This window comes from Chelon labrosus (genome assembly GCF_963514085.1).
Source record: "Chelon labrosus genome assembly, chromosome: 21".
Classification (NCBI taxonomy): domain Eukaryota; kingdom Metazoa; phylum Chordata; class Actinopteri; order Mugiliformes; family Mugilidae; genus Chelon; species Chelon labrosus.
The window spans coordinates 15,505,336-15,522,942 of NC_140354.1; the positions used below are offsets into that span (position 1 = coordinate 15,505,336).

General features: G+C 38.0%; 1 pseudogene across 1 annotated transcript; it reads left to right on the forward strand.

Moving 5' to 3' along the window:
- Positions 1-5,370: 5,370 nt before the first annotated feature.
- On the forward strand, positions 5,371-12,249 carry LOC311506171 (nuclear GTPase SLIP-GC-like; annotated as a pseudogene). The gene is made up of 19 exons: positions 5,371-5,530; positions 5,842-5,954; positions 6,624-6,648; positions 6,757-6,834; positions 6,934-7,024; positions 7,151-7,367; positions 7,469-7,687; positions 8,519-8,719; positions 8,844-9,019; positions 9,676-9,769; positions 9,850-9,934; positions 10,105-10,242; positions 10,371-10,544; positions 10,615-10,769; positions 10,869-10,986; positions 11,136-11,254; positions 11,367-11,500; positions 11,794-11,875; positions 12,170-12,249. The product of its transcript is annotated as a nuclear GTPase SLIP-GC-like (transcript).
- The last annotated feature ends 5,358 nt before the right edge of the window (positions 12,250-17,607 follow it).

Genomic DNA, 17,607 nt, shown 5'->3' on the forward strand with positions numbered 1-17,607 from the left:
TGAGCTGTACTGAATCCATGACATTTTAACAAAGGTGTTGCTGTTTATTTCTCTGGTGGATGTTTTAGATTTGCAACAGAGGCCTGGTCTCTCACTGAACATCCCTGAGGGAACCCTGGTTAAAGACAAGCTGTTCTACATGTTTTGCTGGAGTGATTTTTTGATGTGGGCTTTGACTGTGTTTCTGAATTTATTCATGAAATTTTAGATTTTAGATGTTTTTAGGACATTTTACCTTTAATTGTTTTCATTATGCCACAATGTCCCAGAAAAGTTTTGATTTTAAGGATTTGGGTTTTTGCTAAACTGTATAGACTATGTTTTCATGATTTCATTTTATGGGATTTTCTTTTAGCTGTTTAGAATGGTTTAATTGGGACAGGAGCTCAGCAATTCTTGCTATTTTAATTTTTAATAAGAACATACTGTTGGTTTAACTCGTATAAGAATGTATACTCACATAAGAAATGCAGTGATTTTTGTATATTATTGAGTTATTTGTCAAATCATTTTTACTTGATCTAATCTCCACAGATTCTAAATGTACACTTGTGTTTGATTTTGTGTGCTGTTTGATGGGAAAAGAACTTGGAGTTTTGAGTCTAATTACAGGTTCTCTATGGAGAGAAGCTCCTCTGGCTACCTCCCCTACTCACACAGTTTTTATACAAATAATCTCAGTATGTGGTGTCCATGGTGATGTGAGTGCTATCAGTCCCTTATCACTTGTTGCTCGTAACATCCTCAGTGCAATGACCTTGTGAAGGCAGAAGAACAGATGAGAAAACATTCTAAATACAACCATAGAGATGTTACATAAAGGGTCATAAAGATGTTAAATAAAGGATTATGCATAGGTTATACATTTAGTTGTGTCATGGTTATTCAAGTATATCTATGTGTAACTAGTCTAAAGTTGAAGGTAAGGTGAGCATAGAACATGTTGAAGGAAAAAACAATCCAAGTCTTAGTTCCAAGTTTGCTGAAGTGGTGGAGGTTTATTGGAGTTCCAGGTCATGGTGAGCCTACCGACACAGAGTGGTTCTGAGACCAGACACTGACCCTGAATGCAGGGCCAGAGCACAGATATACCCTGTCCCTGGATGTGGTTGCAGACAGTTCCTGATTAGATCGTATAGTGGATGTATATTGGTCAGTTGAGGGCAACTTTACACAGGAGGGTGAACTCAGTAGGGGGCAGGGGTGGCTCCCAGACATGGTCAGAACAAAGGGCAAAAGGACAAAGGGAGAGACACTCAGGTAGCATGATCAAGGCTCTGATCAGCAGGGGAGAGGAGATGGGGAGGGTAGACAAAGGAGTATGATCAGGAAACCTGATCGGCAGGGGAGCAGAGACAGGAGAGATCAATATATGGTTAGAATTGCCCCAGACGTGTCAATTCCAATGTCGCTTCAAAGTTGACTTCTTCAAACACAATCAATGATACAATCAGTAGTATTTTTCTATCACTGTCTTATAAATGTAGAGTGAAAATTCACCGCAAGAGGATTAATAATTTATTCTGACCTTGTTTATGTGCATTGCTTTTAGATTTTTGGTCATCACAGATTACCAAAACATCACATTGATAATGGGCTTTAGCGATCCTACAATATAAGATGAAATAAATAACGCACAGACACAGAAAGAATAAAGATTGAATGTATTTTATTGTAGGTTTTTGGTGTGTTTCCTTGGTGGGGCCTCCCAGCTGCTACTGATGAGGGCCTGTCCTGTGAGGAGAGACACACTGGTTGAAAAGATTGTGTAGCGCTTTAGTGGTGCAATCTGTCTGTATAGTGAAGAATCTTGAATAATGTTTCTTACCTTTGCTGTCTCCTCCAGTGTTCAGACTAAAAGAGTCTGCAGGAGTCCTAAAGAGTTTATTAAAGGTCATGGGAGAGACCATTAGAATAATTGGAGAGGGGATAGCAAATGTTGGAAGACTGTAAATAATTGCTATGAGTGAATATTAGGTGACCTGTCCAGGGTGTACCCTGCCTCTCGCCCGATGACAGCTGGGATAGGCTCCAGCATCCCCCGTGACTCTTCACAGGACAAGCGGTTACAGAAGATGAATGAATGAATGAATGTTAGCTATGTAAGGCTTTACAGAAGTTACCCGATTGTTAGCTTCTCTTCGAATGTAATATTATTGTCAAACAATACATGGATCTCTGGAGAGTGTTTACTCTGCTGCTGATGTATTTTGGGCTCCGTGAACTCTCAGTAGACAGATATTCATATCACATCAAGAGCTGTACAGTCAGAAGAAGTCAAGTTTATCATTTTTGAAATGATAACTAGAAAGTTGAATCAAACTGATGAGTGGTGTTGAGGTACAGCTATAGTGATGAGTTAAAGGTTTACATGTGTTACGAACAGCAGTGTGCTGCTCGTCTATAGCAGTTTCAGCTCACAAATGAGACGTCTCAAGTTTCTGAGGACCTTTGACAGATTCCCGCCTCAGATGCTGGTTGGCCGAGTACGCTGGTGGCGCGGAGCCCCAGGATTGGAGGGCTCTTCCATTTAAATGGCTCTTCCGAGGGTTGTGATGTGCTGCTGCAGAAGAAGAAGAATTCAAGTTTATCATTTTTGAAATGATAACTGGAAAGTTGAATCAAACTGATGAGTGGTGTTGAGGTACAGCTATAGTTATGAGTTATAGGTTTACATGTGTTACGAACAGCTGTGTGCTGCTCAACTGTTAACACCGGTGACGCAGACCCCCGATGGTCCTTCCAACAGCAACCGAGAGGGTCGTGATGTGCTGCCGTATCCTTGTTTCATTAGTCCCTTCGCCTAATGCAGTACTTCTCAATTACTGGGGTGGTGAGGTGTCAGAGGCAGGGGGACGTTCAGTATTAGTGTCTTTATTCATGCTTGAACGATAAACAAGCCTCCAGAAAAAACTGAGAACCACTGGCCTAATGATAAACTTCAATCTTGTGAATTGAGAGTGTTCCGTGGTGTTAACCAGTTAGTTCTTTTTGTTAGTTTGTAAGTTTTCATTGATAATTAGAACGAAGCAGTAGGGATGAACTGCCATTTTCTTTCAATCACGGTTTTCTCCTGTTTTTTTTTTATAATTAGATTAGGCAGCTAGGCTTATTGAATGTCCTGTTTCTTTTGTGGGTGTTCAAAACTGAAAATTCTATGTTTGATTGCTGTGTTTTCTCTTTATCTCAAGAAAGGATTGATCACCAAAAACAAAAACAAAAAAACGTTTCCATCATGGTTCATCTGTCCACATACACGTCTCTGCTATGAAGTCTGTGTCAGGAGTTTAAGAGTTTCTCTCTTTTATTCAAGTACCCAGCTGAGAGAAGAGGTAGAATCAATGAAACATTGATTATTGTCTTGATTATTAGAGCAGGACAGTGCAGTTGAACAAAGTCATATACCTGCTGGCAGACTAATCTTCCACTACTATTATGGTTCACTGGAAGAATTTAGTGGGATAGTACTAAGGTACACTTCTTGCTCAAGGGCCCATAAAATTCATGACATGCACTGTAGCTTCACAGTTAAAATGATCTTGATCACTCTTGCGGGACAATAATACGTACAGCGGTAAGAGGTGGAGACAATAAGAGGATGAGCAAGTGGCATTATGTTATTGGTACTTAAGCAATAAACCTCCACCTTTGTTTGCTTCAAAGGACCACATTTTATTGATGTTTGTTCAGATGTAATGGAATCTTGCTCACTTTTGTTTTGTGGGAAACAGAAGAATCAAGAATCCAGAGTCATTATGAGAACACAAAATTTTGCATAGACTCCCGGCTTAAGAGGCACACATAAATAACGCGACATTCAAATAAAACACTTACGAAAAATATAAAACACCCTTAAAGAAGAAGAAATGTATGAAATGTAAATAAAGTGCAGCTTAGTGCAAGTCCAGTCTATGAGATTATGTCAATATGTGATTGTCCTACTGCTGAGGACTGGTGGTATGTTTGATGGTCATGTTAGGTAAGTGTGTGTGTGAGAAGGTGAGTGTGTGTGGCTGGAGGGTGCATGTGTGAGAGTTCTGTAGGTGGATGGGATGTGTTTTGCTACAGGGGGACGATTGCTCTCACAGCTTTGGGGAAGAAGCTGTCCCTCAGCCTGTTTGTGAGTGTTTTAATGTTCCTGTACCGCTTTCCTGATGGAAGCGGTACAAATAGTGCGGGTGGGGTCTGTCGCAATGCGTCTGGCCCTCTTCTGGACTCGGCAGCGTAAACCGAGTCCGGATGTGGTAGACGACAGCCCACAATCCCCTGTGCTGTCCTCACCACTCAGGCTAAGTCCTTCCTGTCCTGTACTGTGCAACTACAGCCACACTGTCACACTGAGACACAGAACGCTTTCAATGGTGGCTCTGTAGAAGTTTGCGAGCAGCTGTGAGGAGAGTCCAGTCCGCTTCAACTTCCTGAGAAAGAAGAGCCATCGTTGGGCATTCTTCACCAGGTGTAAAGTGTTCACAGTCCAGGAGAGGTCGGAGAAAATGTGGATGCCCAGGAACTTTATACTATCCACACACTCGACCGCCTGCCCATGTAAGCAGAGAGGAGCATGTTCAGTCTTTCTGGACTTCCTGTAGTCCGCTATGACCTCCTCGGTCTTTCTGATGTTCAGGATAAGGTTATTCCTGAAGCACCATTGTGTCAGATTCTGGACCTCTCCTCTGTAGTGGGTCTCATCTTTGTTGGATGTGAGACCCACCACAGTCTGCAAACTTCACAAGCATATGTGGGGTGGGTGGTAGTGCAGTTGTGAGTGAAGAGGGTAAAGAGGGCACGGCTGAGCACAATCTTGCGGCGTGCCTGTGTTGAGGATCAGTGAGGCAGATGTGGACTCCCCTATCCTCACCGCCTGAGGCTTGTTGGTGAGGAAATCCCTGATAAATTTCCGGGACATCAAGACAACCGTGAAACTCAAAACTTTTAAGTGTGATTTTGCTTTTTGTTTCCTTTTTCATAAAACTGAAAGTTGTGATTCCTTCACGGGGTAATTCATTAATTGTTGTTGCTTGTCCTCATACGCCCTTGTCAAGGCACATCCAGTAACCTCAGCACTCCCACACCCATCTGTTCCTTTGTTCACCATTTCCTGATCAGCCTCTATGTGAATAAGTCTGATTCCACTTACTCTCTGTCAGATGGTCTATTGTACCAGCTGAGAAGCAGCTTTTTAACCTTGATTTTACAGTTTAATACATTTTTTTTTTTTTTGATGACTGTATGATTTAGACTTCCTGCTTGTTATTGGACTTTGCCTTCATCCACCTCTCTTCTAGCCTGATGTTTTTACCTCCCTGTTGAATTCAGTCCTCTCTAACAACGTACCCCGTACTCTTGTCGTCAATAACAGGTAAGCTGTTTGAACTTTTAAGATGAATGAATCACTGTGTAAAATGTCATCCGTTGTGACTGATTAGAACATTACAATGTATTTTTCAGTTTCTGTTACTGGCCATGGATGATTTTGTTTGTAACAAACTAACTGAATGGGGTCTGAGCGAGTGGATCGATACATTTAAAGGTAAAGTATTAGCACTCATACTTGTGGGGCATCGACTCTATAAAATATTCAGGTGATTTACTCAAACTGAAACATAACTTCTACTAATCTACAGACAAATTCTGCCACTTGTCTCGTCTGTGTACAGAGAGTATAAAAGCACTTACAGTAAAACATCTGCATTTCTCACAAAACAACAACAAGAGACGTGTTTTGTTTAATCGAAACAGAAAAAAATATATTTTAGTCTTTAATTAAATTCAGTTCTGCAGGACACAGCAATTCTTGTTTCTGCACATCTACGTTGAACTAAATATTTATTTTTATAACAGATGAATGCATCGATGAGGAAAGTTTCTATTGTCTTGATATTCAAGAACTTAATCACTTAATCCCAAAGGCTGGGCCACGAGCAAAATTTAAGACGAGATTCAAGCTATTAAAGGTAATGTTGTGAAGACACTTTGCACATTTGGCCTCTCTTATGTGGTTGCATGTTGGTGCAAGTGAAGAAACAAATAAAAGATCATGATATATAACAGACATGTTAATATTTTCTTGTCATTAAGGAGAACGAAACACAACTCAGGAAAGAAATGATGTTTCTGTTCAAGTAAGTTAAATACAGTTTCATGCTGATTATGTATGATCTATGATAGAGATTATATTGTCAGTGTCTACTCAAAGTTTTGCATGACCTTGAACTTATTTTATCTGCAGTGTTAACAGGAGCATGAAGAAGAACCCGAGGTGTATGAGGTAAGGGTGACGGTGATTTTATAGACATGTAATAAGTGAACATTACTTTAATCCTCATACATATGTATTTGAGGAACTTAAGTGTCCTGTGACAAAGTCATCCTCCCCTGGATAATTATTTACTGTTGTTTACTGATCAACAAGGATGATGAATGTGATCAGTGTTGAGTCATTTGCAGCGCTCAACCTCCCAGACACTGCCACGCTCGATGAGACCACAAGTTCATACTTCTATCTGTGAATTCAAAACATGTGTTCAAGACTGTTGCTCTTTCTAAGCTTGTGTGAATAAACAATTTCTTGTATAATCAAGTATTATTTCTTGAGTCAATTATTTGTTTCTGTTCATTCTTAGGTTTTACCATCGACAAATGCCAAAGGTCAGATGCACAGATATATACGTGTCATTTATGACATTTAATAGTTATATACTATATAATTTTTTCCAGGGAGCATTAATAATTATAACCAAACAACTCCTTTTTAAGGAAAGAGACCTCTGGACCTTCATGGTGAGTCAAGCAAACAGGAATCACCAGCTAAACGACAACGTGACACATATTCAGGTATTTACATTTCTTTCTCTCTGTTCATTTTCACACTTTATCTGTTTCGCTATAGTCTGTGGTTCCTTCCTAAACAGTTCGTTACATTTATACTGACAGAAGAAGTCAAGTCTGAAGTGAAAAGCATTATGGATAGTGTCCAACGGAGACTACACAACCAAGACAACCCAAAGCTGAATGCTTTCCTGAAGTGAGTATTACATTTTCTATATTCAGTGTTCTACTCCTGACCATGTTCCAGCTGCACAAAAAGATCAGAGTCAATGATATTTTTCAAATGAATCAGTTAACCCATGTTTACACTCTGGTACAACAGGACAAAAATCAATGAATTGGAGACAGACAAGAGGGAGTTGGTTGGTGTCTTTGGTAGAAGTGGGGCTGGAAAGAGCTTTTTGATAAATGCCATCATTGGAGAAAAGAATCTTCTGCCAACAGGAAGGATCAGTGCATGTACCACGGTCATGATTAAAGTTGAGGCTAACATGCACAGCTCAGAGTATGAGGCAGACATTGAGTTCTTTACAAAAGAGGTAAAACTTTGAATATATTTATTCTTATTTGAAGTTAACTGAAGTTATATTGTAGATGCAAGAATGAAGATATTACACTGCAATTAGTATCTGTCTTTTAGGACTGGAGCACAGAATTGTCATCTTGGCGTCAGTTTTTGCGTACACAACAGAAAAGGAAAGATGATGATGATGATGATAATTATTCAGACTTTGTTGAAAAGCTGACTGCGCTATTTGGAGAAGAATGGAAACATGGAAAAACCTATAAACAACTCAAGGACAACAAACATATCAGAGACATTCTCCAATCTAAGAAGAAGACGTTGACTTGTGACTCGGTAAGATAAAGAAAACAAACTTTGTCGAAAGCATTCTTGCCATACTTAGCCATAATCGTGGTTTTGGGGGATCAGTGCTTTTGATTCAGTTGGTCAAACGATACTGTTGGACAGGTTGGGTAATTCAGTACTACTTTTGCATTCAATTTAGCTTTACTACTTACAATACATGGATTTAATTTAACTTTTAATTGTAGTATTTAGCAGTTTCTATCGGCTCTTATTGTATATCGATGTATTTTTATGTGATTTGTGAATCAGCAGATAGGGGTGTACATGTATTCGTCCCGCGGTTTCAAAGTGCGGGCATCACGGTTCGGTGCACGCAGTCACACGGCGAATACGTATGAGTGAGTAGCTTATTGTGTGACTATTGTCTTATTAAAAAAAAAAAAGGTGGCGGTAATGAGCCTAAAAGCTGCCAGCTAACGTCATTAGCCTACAGTAGAAGAAAAAGAGACAAAGAAGAAAAGTAATGGTGTGCGGCTACCAAAGTTGCCAGTTGCTACCTCACTACATCAGTTTATCCCTACAAGAAATTGTGCCTTTTCTTTTCCTCCGAATGAACAAAATGAATGAATAGTATGAGAACCCTCCTAAAGCATTTGTTTTAAGTTTTATTCTATTTTTTACTTTTATAACAGGAGGTGGTTTTTAGTTTTTGCAGTCTATTGGTGTCTGTTCAAAATAAATGAAAAAAAAGCTAGTTTTATACATGTGTGAGTTTTTGTTGCTTTTTTCCCATTGTACCGAACCGTGACTTGTGTGTACCTTTACACCCCTAGCAGATATGTCAAATTGTTTTACCTTACATTTATTTATATATTACAGGCTGAAAAGTTATCTGCAAAATTAGTCTATTACACAAGAAGGAAGAAGGGAAATGGTGAGGAAGTAAAGAGGTTGTATTGGCCACTAGTGAAGTGTGTGACTGTCAAGGTACCAAAGGAGGGCTTTCTCCAACATGTCACAATTGTGGACCTTCCTGGAAATGGAGACTGTAACAAGAGCAGAGATCAGATGTGGAAAGAGGTAATGTATGCACATGTACTGCTGTTTATGTACAGTACTGTGTTATCTTGAAACCGTAATTTAATCTTTTGAGAAAGCTTTGATAATGAATTATTCAGAATAAACATTTTCGGCGCTCTCTCAGATTGTTGGAAAGTGTTCTACTGTGTGGATTGTGACTGACATTAATCGAGCAGCATCAGAAAAAGAACCCTGGGAGATCCTGCAGCGTGCCAGTAGCCTCATGGGAAACGGAGGAGAGTGTCAGCAGATTCACTTCATCTGCACCAAGTCTGATAATATTGGAGATTTAGATGATGAGTAAGTGAATGAAGGTGCCAAAGGTGCATATTTGAATAAATTATTGTACTGGAGAATTTGATGACCAAGAGCATGAGAAGTAAATGCAAGAACTACTCTATGCTACTGTATTATTGGATAAATACGTCTGTGACCACAAACCTTTGCCCAAGGTGTCCCAATACTTTGTATACCTATAAATAACCCTGTGGTGCTTATGGTAAATGGTAAATGGCCTTGCTTTTATATAGCGCTTTTCTACCTATTGGCACTCAAAGCGCTTTACAGTCTCAGACACATCTACCCATTCGCTCACACAAGCATACACACATTCACACACCAGTGCCACGCACTGGGAGCAACTGGGGGTTCAGTGTCTTGCTCAAGGACACTTCGGCATGTGGCACGTTCCGGGGATCGAACCGCTAACCCTTTGGTTCGTGGACAACCCGCTCTACCTACTGAGCCACAGCCATCCATAATTAGCATCCAGCAGTTTAATTACCATGAAGGCCCTACCTTAATCATCTTGAGGTTGATCAGTCACTGTTAGCTGTCATGCAGCATTGCTCATCCACAAAAGTCGCTTGTTTAAATGAAGTTCTTGCAACATAAAAATACATTTAAGGTTTCAGTGTTCTGTATGAAGTGTCACCTAATCCATATTTTTCTTATAGGTCAGCAGCTGATGTTCGTGATATCATATTGAAAACAAATAAGGACATCAAAGAAGAAGTGAAAAATGAATTCAGCAAGAAAAACAAGATTAACGTGAGTACAGACTGACATAAAGTCTAAAGATTGTCTACAACTGTAAGCTTGACTTAAAATTACAATCTAAATTTCCCCAGGAACACTTCAAAAACTGCTTTGAGGTGTTCACAGTGAGCTCCAAAGAGTTTCTAAAACAAAAACATCTAAAACTAGATGACACTGGTAGGTCAAGTCTCCATACAGTATTTGAACACTTTTTGGATAACAGAGTATGTATAGATCTATTAGTTCTAGTTTCATTTTATTCAGGCTAGTATGATTTATTGAATTAATATGACATTCAAATTAAACTATGTAATGTAAATTTGTCTTATCAAAACTACTTTTTACAGAAATACCAAGACTTAAGGATATTTTGCAAAATCTCTTCATCTGCACCAAGTCTTGACAGTCACTCAGAGACTTTAAGCTATGTATCTGGAGCTTATGGGATTCTCTCTTTGATTCAAGGAGCCCGCTGTAGAGAAGGGGTGAGATTAATAAAATATCATTCATTGTGATCTTTGCTCTGTTTTACTGCAAACATGTGGGATATATAAAGGATTATCTTATTTTATCTTATCCTATCTTGTGTGTCTGTGCGTGCTTTTTATTTCAGACTTACAAAAAAACAGATGTGTGTGCAAACCTTGAAAGAAACATGATCCAACAACTTGGCCAAGTCAAGAAAGTGGTGGAAGAAGCTAACAAGACTTTTGAAAAATGCCTCAGTGAGGGTGTTGAAAAATCCAAAAGTTCTTGTGAAAGTGAACTGAAGTCCTTCTTCTCTTCTGTATGTATCTGAATTACAAACATCAAGACCGTTTTGGTTTCTTCTGACTATGTTTCATATTTTTTCTCAGAAACCCGACGGTCGTGGTTTTCACAGGACACTGAAATGTGTGGTTCAGAAGAATGGCTTTCACATAACAAACAAAGGGACAACAATAAATCTCAACATGATGTTGTCTTCACACCTGACTGGCAGCATTGATGAGGAATTCAGGAAGATGTTCCCGTAAATGGAGATTAACGAGGACATTATTATGTGTAATATACATCTAAAAAACAAAGGGATCATTGTTGACTGTCATGGAACATTTCAACGTGTTAACAGAAATGACAGAAAATCTGAACCATTCAATGGGGTCATCAGAGAGTTTTCACTCAACACAGATGGACTGATTCAGAAGTACAAAGATGTGGAACTGCTGCTGATATTTCTGCAGACTGAGGTAAAGAATAAACATAAAACCATCCTGTTCACTGGTTGTTTACAAAACAAGTGTTTATGTTGAGTAAAACTGAAATTGAAAAGTGTGATATGAATTATTATTATTATTATTATTACAAAATGTTTCACTATACTTTTCTTTCCTCTTAGGAAGAAATAATGAAGACAAAATTGAAGAAAGACATACGGGAGCGAAAGAAAACAATCTACAAGAGTCTAACAGCCACTGTTGAGGCAGACATGAAGCAGCATGAAGCAATGCTATGAACGTGAGTAAGACTTTCATGACTACATGTCACCATAATAATAATATAATATACACAAAAAAATAATAATACACATTTAATTTGACTTAGCATAAAATGTTCTATTTAATTTCAGGAGCAGCTAAATATAGTGGAGATGACACACTGAAAAAGATGAAAGTGACTATTCGGAGACATGTACATGATTCAAAGAGCAGAATGTTTGATCGTGCTAAACAAAATATGTTGCACCAACTGGATCAGCTGAAGGTTTGACACATTTCATAGGAAATATGATGAAATATGATGAAATATGATGAGATTGTAAAACTCGTTGTCCTGCATATCTCTCTTTATACTATTCATACCCAAGCTCCTTCTGTTTTCAAGCAACCATCATCAGAATAGAAACATACAAGAATCTATGTAGCCATTACTACTTCTTTCTCAGTCTAGTCTCTGAACACACATATAAACTGTTTATTTGTGATACAGTGAAGCTTAAACACAATATTTTCCTCTTTGATAAGTGATAATTAATACAGATTTTGATGCTGCATTAGGAGTACATCCTGAAGACACTGGAGACAACTATGAGGAAAGCCATCGAAGTCTCACTCAAGACGGATGACTCCTCAATCCCAGGTAAAAGGAAAATTAAAGTGAGATCATTCTTATAAAATGTAAATAACATTAATAAATCAACAATCAATAATTGTTTTGGTTTATTTTAGATGTTTCAACAGAGCTTGAAAAGGTGAAGAAAGTCTACAATGACCTGAATATCTGAACAGCTAATCAGGTAAAATATTTGATAAAATATCAATGTTATTTTATTTGATTATGAATAGTTTTTGTTGTAAATGTTGTTAACAGTCATTTTAACCCAGCAGCTGCACTGAATCCCTGACATGATACGTATGCTGTTTGTCTCTCCAGTGGATGTTTCAGATTTGTTCTGTGGAGAAACAGCAGAAGCCTGGTTGCTCTCTGAACATCCCAAAGAGAAAGATGACTAAAGACAAGAGGCCTCTGGATTTGGCCTGATTAATTTTTGTCAGTGTGTTAATCATGTTTTTTCTTTCAGTGCTGTTCTGATGTGTGCTTTGACTTTGAATTTCATGTAGAGAGATTTTAGATTTTTTTAGGACATGTTGCCCATAGTATAGAAAAGGGCAGGGATGAAATGCAAAGGTCACTGGGTGGATTGAAATACAGAATATTGAGGTTTTCATCATAGCACAGTGCTACTATCATGTCCCAGTAATGTTCTCATGTTAAGGATTTAAGTTTTCACTATACCCTATACACTATATATAAACTACTGTAATATTAGTTTAATGTGGGTTCATTGGGATGGGAGCTCTGCAATTTCTGTGATTTGACCTTTGAATAAGAACATTTTTAGTTTGATTTAACATGAACTGTAGGATTTTGTGAAAAATTACCTTTAATTAAAATTCTTCGACAATTATTTGCTCACAGAAAAATAAATGTTTCTATGGGTGTTTACATGACAGATGCAGAGATGTAAAGGTGATAAATAAACCAGTGGCTTCTTACTTGTTTTGTCTTATCTGCATTAGTTCTAAATACAACTTATTTAACTTTACTTGTTATGATGGTCAATAAACCTTGAGGGGAAGTACAATACTGCAGCTTTGTTTGTAAGAAACAAATCAATCAGTTTTCTATCCCTGTTATGTCTATAACTGAAGCTATGTTTCCTAAAACAAAATTATATTTATTCTCTGAAACGGTAAACTCCAAACTCATGAACTGCATGAAAAATAAGGATAAGAGCAATCACACCAAAACTATCAGTGGTTAGACTTGATTTAAACACACACACGTTATACTGCAGTGATACGAAGGGCTTCAGTTTGCTCTCTCTTGTAGATAATGATGGTGGATTTATTTTGAATAGATTTACCTGCTTTTAATGTGAGCTATAGTGAATAATGCAGTGGCTGAGAGAGCCCTTGTTTGATAACTTTGCGTTTGAAGCTAACATTATGAAAGATGTTTTTCCATTGCAGTGAGAATAAATGAGTGTAGGTTTAACTTTTGTGTGATACAAGTATTATTGTAATTGTAAGTCAAAATGTTAGATGTTTTTGTAGCTGCTATAGCAGCAATATTCAGTTTTTAGCACACATTCAACAGGATGGGACGAACCTAAAAGTCAAGTATTTTACTAGTACCAACATATAGAAGACATAGTAAACTGGATCTAGTCTACAACCATATAAACATGACCTTCTGATGTAAGCTTATGCCAGTCCAAGTTTTTTCTTATTGTTCTATGTGCCTTTTAGTTCCTGAATTAGTTCAGACAATAAGCAGATTAAACATGTGCACTTTTCAAACTGCAAGGAAGAGTTCATCTGGTTTTTTTTTGTTGTTTCTTTTTTTTCCCACTGTTTTATTAGATCTGTGGATTCCTGCTTTCCTAATGATCCTGTTCTCCTTTCCCTGAGGTGCAGGGTCTATTTCAGATTAAATCACAAAGGCAAGTAAGTAGGAAGTGTTTCATGAGGACATAAACGCATTTTCTAACTATGCCAATAATGACCAAATGTATCCAGCAGTAATGACCATACAATAGTCATCCATTTTCTACAAGAAGAGGAGTCCAGTGGGTCATTTCAGCAAACTAGCAGCGGTTCATAATGTCCGTGGAAATAATTCACTAAAGATGAAGCCCATACTACCGTGACATGTCAGTCCTGAAATACAAGAAAAGGCATCTGCTAACGCTAGCAGAGGAACGGTCTAAAGTTCATTCTATCAATAAGGTCAAAGGTCATTTAACAACTTCACCAAATGTGGTATCAGAGAGAAAGAGGCTGCACATCAACAGTTTGCTGGTAAATTTCATTGTTTAAAGTTATTATACCTTTAGCTGTTATACATGGAAAAGGCTTTGGAGATATACCACTTTTTTTTTATCCTGGCTGCATTATATTATCTTACAACACACTGTGAAGCACTATTAAACGCTACTGACAGAGCCGATTTATATAGGCTAAACATATCTATAGCGCACAGTATTGATAAGCTTGTGTGTTGATGTTCAGTTCTGTTGTGCTCTATTAGAAGTGTTGGACTGATGGTGTTTATGGTGTTGATGTAGGCTACGACCAACAGTAGCCCATTTTCATTTCAGTAAATTTGCAGAAAAGCCTTCGTACCTTCTTTTGTGTGAAACACTACAATATGTATTCAGGCCAAGATCATAGATTTCATTATTGCGTAGCATTATTTTCTGCTGTTTTTTTATGTGTGATGTCATCGACTTTCACCACATATTGACATATAAGTCATCCAACCCCTTATTTGATCCTGTTCTATAAATCTTGAGTGAAAGGGCAGTATTTTTTATTTCTTTAGAGAGGGACTTAAGATCATTCCTAAGATCAGTTTTGATCCTAAGAACATTTCTTCTTTTATAAAAGGGCTTTAAAAGTGTCACTAATGTCAGTTTCGACTAAAGAAACAGAAGATACAGATTATTTTTTCCTTCAAAGTACCCTACATAACAACTGTTACTGTATACATTAGCCTCTGTTCATTTCCAAACTGATAGAACAAATTAACTGTAAATAAGAACGGGCATCACTCATGATGTTTTTTAATTGCTTTTGGTCGGAAGGTTCGCAATTACTGTTATTTTATTGAAGTGCAATTATTCTCAGATGAAGTAAATTTACTGCAAACTTAAGCACATGGAAGATGTGAATTAGAGAAAATATTACAGGATAGAAAGAAGAAAAATACAAGTGGTCTGACATTAGCCTTTGAGCAAACACTGTAAACATTAGAAGAGTGAACTCAACCAATCAACTAACCAAACTATTCTTGACTTTAGTGAAAAAAAAAAATAGCAACATAAAATGACCAAACAACAACATGACATCTAACCTTTCTGAAATTGTAGAATAAGACAGAATACAATTTGGAATTAGATGACAACCTTTGTGTGAGAGACGTGTGAAATTTATTTACATTGTTAAAAACAAGTGTAAAATATAGTAACAATTTTACTATTATTCATTTATTTTTATCACTGTAGCAGGACTTTACTGTTGGATGTCAGTGATTACAATTCAGCTACACCACATGGAGGCAGCAAAGACTTCAGCTGGCCAACTTGTGGCTTGTGTTGATGCTGAAAACAACATGAAGCCTGCTGCTTTTTGGAACTGCCTCATATTTAATCATAAGAGGAGGTAAAACAGAAGTTACCTGAATGTTAGCGTCTCTTCAATTGTAATATTATTGTCAAACAATACATGGATCTCTGGAGAGTTTTTACTCTGCTGATGATGATTTTTGTGCTGCGTGAACTCTCAGTAGACAGATATTCATATCACATCAAAAGCTGTACAGTCAGAAGAACTCAAGTTTATCACTTGAAGTGATAACTAGAAGGTTGAATAAAACTGATGAGTAGTGTTGAGGTACAGCTATAATTATGAATTAAAGGTTGTGTTACCAACAGCTGTGTCCTGCTCGACTGTTAACACCAGTGACGCGTAGCCCCAGGATTGGAGGGCTCGTCCATTTAAATGGTCCTTCTGAGGGTTGTGATGTGCTGCCAGAGCTGTTTCATTTGTCCCTTCACCTAATGATAATCTTCAATCTTGTGAACTGAGAGTGTTCCGTGGTGTTAGCCAGTTAGTGATTTTTGTTAGTTTGTAATATTTCGTTGTGAATTAGAACGAAGCAATAGGGGTGAACTGCCATTTTCTTTCGATCACGGTTTTCTCCTGTTTTTTTATTATTAGATTATTAGATTAGATTTCTTTTGTTTGCACTTAGGGTTTAGCTAGTGGTTTTCAGAATAAGATAGCTGGGTTTTGTTTGTTATTTTGGCCTGAGTTCACTCTGAAGCAGAGCTTCAGCTTGTATATAGACTTGTAATTCACTTGTCACTAGTTGTGTGTTGTGGGTAAATAAAAGGTTCACTTTGTTTGCACATTGCGTTCATCGCATTTTATGTCACGTCCTTCAACCCCTAGACCAGGGCGTAACACATGAAAACAAACACACTTAAAAGTTTAAAATTAAACCCGTGATTTCAACTTTATTATGAATTGTGTTATTGGTACTTATGTAATAAACCTCCACCTTTGTTCGGTTCAGAGGAACACATTTTATTGATGTTTGTTCAGATATAATGGAATCTTGCTCACTTTAGTTTTGTGGGGAAACAGAAACGTACTCTGGTTGAAGCTGGAGACAGTATAACACTGATCAAGTGGAGACATTTTTGTGCATAAACAAAAAACAAAGTAGCTGACAGTAACTGCAATGTGCTACATCCACAACTGAATATACTGTATTAAGGAAATATAGAGAGGCCTGCTGCTGTTTTCTCCATTCTGTAAGGTTTGTTTCCTTTATCACAAAACTGAAAATCATGATTCCTCAGGAACTGAAGAGACTGTCCTCCTCGAAAAAACGACCACATGAGTCGTATGTACAAGCGGCGAAATACGCCGTATTGCACCCAAATTACGACTCAGTGTTACGTTTGAGGGTGAGTAGCTCTCGAGTTGTTACTGTAATACGTCACTTAATTAGGTTTTAATATTTTTTCATGCGAGAAAGTAACCGTGTAGATCCCAAATATGTGATGAGTTTATTCAAATAACGGCTGTTTTGAAGTTTGCTCAGGAGAAGTGAAGCGCCACCTGTGGAACCAGCCGACCGGGAGCAGCGGGTCATCTCAGAGGTGAGCAGCCGGCCTCCTGAGGTGATCGGCCGGTCAACCTCCGTTGTACCGGCTGATTCTACCCGGGGTAGAAAACGAGCCGATTAGTGTGAAAATACTACCCACACCCTCAAAGTGAATGCTACTAATGCCGTGTTACTCAATGCATTCGTTAAACCTGGTGCATTTTGAACTGTATTATTAAAGGAACGCTTATGAGATCAGCAGAAAGCCTAGTGACGTAGTTGGACTCATTCGATTCCTGTCTGCCGTGGATTGGCTGCGTTCGGTTTCTGCCGCACAACCAAGCTACAGCAAAGCTTCATAATATTTTCAAATAAACGACTCAAATGCAGTGTTGCGTGTCATTTCTTAACTTAAAGCAACTATAATCACTGCCATTACAAGTTCGGCTGTAGTAAATATTTCATGTGTTAAGCAGATAAACCAATCCTAACCCTATCTACTGTTCTATAAAGCCGCAGAACCAAACTGCATTGCTTTTCAGCGTAAATCTATATTGGGTGGTTCTAAACATAAAATCTACAGAATGGCTAGAAGACATAACATCCTATGTTGTTGACATAGAGGTGAATGGTTTATTTCCCAGTGTTGTGTCTTATTTGCTTGTGTGAAGAGTTTTGAAACACTGAGCCGA